Raw genomic sequence first — 7966 nt, forward strand, 5'->3', positions numbered from 1 at the left:
CTGCAGTGTCAGGTCCTATATTTTGCTCCCATAAAGGAGGATGCTATTGCATGTCTCCATTAATCCTGGGCAGTCATCGTTCGTCAAAACAAGGACGCGAGACGGTTATTATTATTGCAAAAACAAGTAATAGCGTGCTAAGTTCGGCCAGGCCGAATCTTATATAGCTTCCACCATGGATCGCATTTGTCGAGTTCTTTTACCGGCATCTCTTCTTAGGCAAAAAAAAAGGATAAAAGAAAAGATTAGCTCCGCTATTAGAGCGATATCAAGATATGGTCCGGTTTGGACCACAATTAAATTGTAACATTTCGAACCGAACACTGATTTTGGTAATAAAATTCAATGATTTGCAAGCGTTGCTCGTTAGTAAGTCTATTCATGATGAAATGTCAAAGCATACTGAGCATCTTTCTCTTTGACACCATGTCTGAAATCCCACGTGATCTGTCAAATACTAATGCATGAAAATCCTAACCTCAAAAAAATCACCCTTTATGTTGGAGATCTGTGTAAAATGTCACCCAATTCGAATAAGAATCGCGCCCTTAGGGGGTTCAAGAAGTAAAATAGAGAGATCGATTTATATGGCAGTTGTATCAGGCTATAGACCGATTCAGACCATAACAAGTAAGAGCGTGCTAAGTTCGGCCAGGCCGAATCTTATATACCCTCCACCATGGATCGCATTTGTCGAGTTCTATGAGCGGTATCTCTTTTTAGACAAACAAAGAATATTGAATAAGAACTGTTATGCCATTGGAGCTATATCAAGTTATAGACCGATTCGGACGGTAAATGAATGCTGAACATTGTAGAAGTCAATGTGTAATATTTCAGTTCATTCGGATAAGAATTGCGCCTTGTAGGGGCTTAAGAAGCAAAATCAGGAGATAGGTTTATATGGGAGCTGTATCAAGCTATTGATCGATTCAGACCATATTAGATACCTATGTTGAAGGTCATGAGAGAAGCCGTTGTACAAAATTTCAGCCAAGTCGAATGAGAATTGCGCCCTCTAGAGGTTCAAAAAGTCAAGATCCCAGATCGGTTTATATGGTAGTTATATCAGGTTCTATACCGATTTACGCCATACTTAGCACAGTTATTGGAAGTCATAATAAAACACCTCATGCTAAATTTTAGACAAATCGGATGAGAATTGCGCCCTTTAGAGGCCCAAGAAGTCAAGACCCAAGATCGGTTTATATGGCAGCTATATCAAAACATGGACCGATGTAAACCATACTTAGCGCAGTTATTGGAAGTCATAACAAAACGCCTCATGCTAAATTTCAGCCAAATCGGATGAGAATTGCTCCCTCTAGAGGCTCAAGAAGTCAAGATCCAAGATCGGTTTATATGACAGCTATACCAGATTATGAACCGATTTGAATTATACTAAGCGTAGTTATTGGAAGTGCTACCAAAACACTACGTGCAAAATTTCAATAAAAACGGAAGATAATTGCGCCCTCTAGAGGCAAAAGAAGTCAAGACCCAAGATCGGTTTATATGGCAGCTATATCAGGGTCTATACCGAATGACCCCATACATACTAGTTATTGGAAGTCATAACAAAACACCTCATGCTAAATTTTAGCCAAATCGGATGAGAATTGCGCCCTCTAGAGGCTCAAGAAGTCAAGACCCCAGATCGGTTTATGTGACAGCTATATCAAAACATGGACCGATTAAAACCGTACTAAGCGCAGTTATTGGAAGTCATAACAAAACACCTCGTGCTAAATTTCAGCCAAATCGGATGAGAATTGCGCCCTCTAGAGGTTCAAGAAGTCAAGACCCAAGATCGGTTTATATGGCAGCTATATCAAGTTATGGACCGATTTGGACTTTTCTTAGCACAGTTGTTGAAAGTCATGACAAAACACCTCATGCAAAATTTCAGCCAAATCGGATAGGAATTGCGCAGTCTAGCGGCTCAAGAAGTCAAGACTCCAGATTGGTTTATATGACAGCTATATCAGGTTATGGACCGATTTTAACCATACTCAGCACAATTATTGGAAGTCCTAATGAAACACCCCGTGCAAAATGTCAGCCAAATCGTATAAGAATTGCGCCCTCTAGCGGCTCAGGAAATCAAGACCCCAGATAGGTTTATATGACAGCTATAGCAGGTTATGGACCGATTTCAACCATACTCAGCACAATTATTGGAAGTCCTAATGAAACACCCCGTGCAAAATTTCAGCCAAATTGGATAAGAATTGTGCCCTCTAGCGGCTCAAGAAGTCAAGATCCCAGATCGGAATGACGAAAGTAGTATACCCCCATCCTATGTTGGAGGGTGTAAAAAGCGGAGGGGAAAGGAAAAGGACAGAGCCTTGTGGCACACCTGCGGTCAATATATACTCATCTGATCCATTCTCAATCCATTCTCCCATCGCCTTAAGTCTCATAGCCGCAGTGGCTGCCTCACACTTAATCTGCATGTCAATGGGTCGGATGTCTAGAATAGTCTCCAGTGCCCTAGTGGGCACGGGCGATGAGGACCATCGCTCCGCCTGTGCCAAGACAACATGTTCTGTGAACCTGTTGTATGGTCCTTATGTTGCACTTTATCTCCATAGCGGTCCACCAAACTACTGAGGCGTAAGTAAGTATTGGTCTAATGCTCTAACGGTCATACCTGGAGATTTTGGTCCACATTGAAAAATTTTTCTATAAATTTTCCTTAAATTACCTTAAAAAATTTCATGGAAAAAAGATTTCATTGATTTTTAAACCACTTTGGTAGCAATGCCCAGCCACTTAAAAAAAATTATTTTACTAGATACATTTTTACTTCCGCATGAACCAATCAATCACAGAAATTTTGTGCTCTATATCAAAGTCAAATTGAAGCTTTCGATAATCATCGCACAAATGATATGGGTATGGAAATCTTTCATTTCATCACATGACTTTGGGTAGAGAAAGTTATTTTTAAAAATTTTACAAAATTTCACTGGTGTGGGTTGTATAGAGCAATTGGTGGTTTTTTTTTCGTTTACCAAGATATGACTATAACAGCACAAAAAATGTTGGCTTAACTTTGATTGTTTTGAAATTTCCAGAGCCTTAAGGTAAAACAAGGAGTTTAATGCAGCAATGGAAAAATATATCATTGGATCTTTTGAAGGAATTTTTAAACTTCAATAACACACAAACATGTTGGGCGTATGGTGGGTAGGAAAATCAAGATAAGCAACGTAAGATAATGTAGAAGTTCATTCAATAGGTTGGATGAAATGGCCTCGTGGTTAAGGATCTGTTTTGGTAACTTATGGCATTAGAGATAAATTCCTGTCTATATTCCCATTCTGACACAATGCTGAAACTGAAGCTGCTCCTTGGAAAGTTGGCATAGCAACGTGGATACCACCGTAGCGCAGAGTTTAGCATGTCCATCTATGACGCTGAATGCCTAGGTTCGAATCCTAGCTATGCGTCCTTGTGTCCGTCCGTCTGTTTGTTGAAATCGTGCTGCAGTCTCTAAAAATGGAGTTAATGAACTCAAACTTTTCATAGCTTTTTATACCCACCACCATAGGATGCGAGTATATTAATCTAGTTATTCCGTTTGTAACACCTCGGAATATTGATCCGCGAACCCATATGTATATATATTCTGGATCGTCTCGACATTCAGATTCGATCTATGTCCATGTCCGTCAATTCGTCTGTCGAAATCACTGCAACGGTCGAACGCGTAATGCTAGCCACTTGAAATTTTGCACAGATAATTTCTATTAATGTAGGTCATCGATGATTGCATATGGCCTATCGGTTCAGATTTGGATATAGCCCCCATATAAACCGATAGCCGGATTTGACTTCTTGAGCCCTTAGAAACCTCAAATTTCAACTGATTTGGTTAAAATTTGGAAAAAGGACTTGAGTTATGGCTTTCAACATCCACGATAAGTATGAACCGAATCGGTCTATAAGCAGATATAGCCCCCATACAAACCGATACCCCGATTTAACTGCTTGAGCCTTTAGAAGCCTCAATTTTCAACCGATTTGGCTGAAATTTGGAAAAAAAAGACTTGAGTTATGACTTTCAACATCCACGATAAGTATGAACTGAATCGGTCTATAAGCAGATATAGCCCCCATATCCGCGGATTTGACTTCTTGTGCCCTTGCAAGCCTCAATTTTCATCCGATTTGGCTATATTCTATAAACAGATATAGCCTCCATATAAACGAATCCCCGGATTTGACTTCTTGAGCCCTTAGAAGCTTCAATTTTCACCAATTTGGCTGAAATTTGGAACAAGGACTTTAGAAATGACTTTTAATGTTAGCTATGAGCCAAATCGATCTATAAACAGATATAGCCCCCATATGAACCGATCCCCGGATTTGACTTCTTGAGACCTTACAAGCCTCAAATTTCATCGGATTTGGCTAAAATTTGGAACAAAGATTTGAGTTATGGCTTCCAACATCCATGTCAAGTATGATCCGAATCAGTCTATAACCAGATATAGCCTTCATATAAACCGATTCCCGGGTTTGACTTCTTGAGCCCTTAGAAGAGCCCACATTTTCACTAAAAACCCATCTTATGACCACACCACATCAATGCCAAGTTTTAATCGATTTGATAAGTATGGTGATATAGGACCCCCTAAGTACCGATATCCCTATATGACTTCTTAAGAACATTGAGCCTCAATCAATACCCGATTTGATTGCTTTAAAATAATTCAAATACAAACTCAGTGAAGAAGGGAACATTTTTAGCGGAATCAATGACGGTGGGTACCCAATATTCGACCCGGCCGAACTTAGCATGTTTATACCCTACACTACTGCTGGTGTACAGGGTATTATAACTTAGTGCATTTGTTTGTAACACACATAAGGAAGAGAGAAAGGGCCATTGATAAGCATACCGATCGACTAAGAATCGCTTTCTGATTCAATTAAGCTATGTTCGCCTCTCTGTCCTTCTGTCCATGTTAATTTGTGTACAAACTACAGGTCGCCATTTTCATCCGATCGTCTTCAAATTTGGTAGAGGCATGTTTTTCGGCCTAGAGATGAAGCTTATTGAAATTAGAGAAAATCGGTTCAGATTTGGATATAGCTCTCATATATATGTTCGTCCGATTTGCAGTAATAATGCAATTAAATGGCCATTTGTTAACCGATTCTCTCGAAATTTGGCAAGAAGGATTTTTTTATGACTCTCGATAGTACTGGTGAATTTAAGGGAAATCGTTTCAGATTTATCTATAGCTCTCATATATATGTATATTGCCCGATTTTCACTCCTAGAGTCACCTCCAGCGCATTTATTGACCAATCTTCCTAAAACTTCGTATAACGGTTTCCTCGACGACTGTCACAGTATGTGAGAAGTTTGCTCGAAATCAGTTCAGATTTAGATATAGCTCTCGTATATATGTTCGTCCGATTTGCAGTAATATTACAATAAAATGGTCTTTTGTAAACCGATTCTCCCGAAATTTTGCAGGATTGATTTTCTTATGACTCTTGATATTACTGATGAATTTCATAGAAATCGGTTCAGATTTAGATATAGCTGTCCTATATGTATATCGCCCCAAGAGCTACTGCAATTGCATTGTTTGGCCAATCTTGCCAAAATTTTGCACAGCGCTTTCCTCAACGACTACCACATTGTCTGAGAAGTTTCCTCGAAATCGGTTCAAAATGAGATATAGCTTCTATATATATGTGCGTCAGATTTTGAGCAAATTTGCAATAATGTTGTCATTTTTCAACCGTAGTTAATACAGTTTGATCATATTTGCTCGCCAAGATCCATCAAAATTGGTTCAGTATTGGATATATTGGGTTGCCCAAAAAGTAATTGCGGATTTTTTAAAAGAAAGTAAATCCATTTTTAATAAAACTAAGAATGAACTTTAATCAAATATACTATTTTTACACTTTTTTCTAAAGCAAGCTAAAAGTCACAGCTGATAACTGACAGAAGAAAGAATGCAATAACAGAGTCACAAACTGTGAAAACATTTTTCAACGCCGACTATATGAAAAATCCGCAATTACTTTTTGGGCAACCGAATAGCTCCCACATTGTACTTATAGGGTAGAAGTAGGGTATTATACAGTCGACACCGCCAGACTTTTGTCCTTTCTTACTGGTTTTTAGATACAGCCACTAAAAAGACCAATATTTTGTTATACACAATTGAACAATGACTTGTACCGATTAGTATTTGGTCCAAATCGGAACATATTTCGATGTAGAATTTTGACGAAAGGTGGTTATATATATGTATATACCCGAGGTGGTGGGTATCCAAAGTTCGGCCCAGCCTAACTTAAGGCCTTTTTACTTGTTTTTATGTAACAATGACTTGTACCGATTAGTATTTGGTCCAAATCGGAACATATTTCGATATAGAATTTTGACGAAAGGTGGTTTACATATATATACCCGAGGTGGTGGGTATCCAAAGTTTGGGCCAGCCGAACTTAAGGCCTTTTTACTTGTTTCTAGCCGAGTCCGAATGGCTTGCCGCAGAGCGACACCTTTTTGGGGAGAATTTTTTATGTGACCATGCATGGCATGGTAGTTTGCAATTGTCGCCAGCATAACCACCGTTTTAAATTTTGTTCGATGTTCTCGCCAGTATTCGAAGGCAGGCGTTTAGCGTAATAGGAGGACATGGACTACAGTGGCACGAATTCGATATCCACATTCAGGGCGAAGTGTCCCCATCTTAAACAGATATTAGAGAGTTAGAGAAGTCGCAGCGGAGTGGGTGGTGTGATTCCAAAGTTCGTCTCGGCCTTTTTACTTGTTTTATTGTAAACCAACTTCACTTACCTTTAACACCTTTTTTCGAATAGGAATAAAACGTATTGTTTTTTTTTTTTTTGTAATTATTAAAGATTTCTCAGTTTTTATTATTATTTCTTATTCTCTTCTTGGTTTCAAATAATCTCGAATCATTCCTTGTTTTTGTTGCTTAATTTTAGTGTTATCATTAATTAATAAAGTTGATTTAATTTTGGTTTGTTACTGCTCTGTTCCGTTTTCTTTTTTTATCTTTTTCATTTCTCCGATTGCGCGTCTTTGAATAACACATTCATTTTTATTTTTTTTTTTTTGAATTTTTTTTTTTTTTTTGGTTTGCTCACATTTTCACATTTTTTGTTTTTTTTTCCTTTGAGTGGGGGGGGGGGAGATTTTATTCATTAATAATAAATTAAATTATTTTACAATTTTTATTTGCTAATAATTTTTGTTTTATTAATGTATTTATATTCAAGAGTGTGGTTATTTTTTGTGGATTTTCTTGGATTTTCTTGCTTGCTTTAGTTTTTTATTATTTAAGAATTAAAACTAGTTTAGCTAAACTTAACAGCTATAGATAAACAAAATACATTTCTTTAGAGTAATAGTTTTATTTTTCTTCATTTAATCATTGTCTTACTTACACTAAAAAAGACTATAATTTTTTTTTATAATACATTTATTAACAATAGGTCTGGGTTTTAAGTTAGATTTTTGGGGTATTTTTTTTTTACATAGAAATTTTTATTAAATACATTTATGTTACACCTAAGACAAATTAAATTTATTTATATTTTAAGGTATTGACTAGAAAAAAATTAACTCTAATATCTGGTTTAATAATTAAGAAATTTTTGCTTTATTTTTATATTTTGTGTAAGATTTTTCTTCGTTTTTTTTTACATTTCAAATTTAAAAACAAATTTTTCCTTAGTGTCAATAATAACAAGTTTTTTTTTTTTTTTGTTTTTTTTTTTGTATATATAGAATATTTTACAATTTTTGTAAATGTTCTTCACTTAAAGACCTTTTTTCTCTAAAACAAAATTGGTTCAATTTCTATTTCTGCATTGTTTTGTTGTAATTTACACATTAGAGCTCTTTTTTCTTTGTTAGTCTATGGTAGTATTGGTGTAGATTTTGATGATTTCGAAAATG

This window comes from Stomoxys calcitrans, chromosome 2 (genome assembly GCF_963082655.1).
Source record: "Stomoxys calcitrans chromosome 2, idStoCalc2.1, whole genome shotgun sequence".
Classification (NCBI taxonomy): Eukaryota; Metazoa; Arthropoda; class Insecta; order Diptera; family Muscidae; genus Stomoxys; species Stomoxys calcitrans.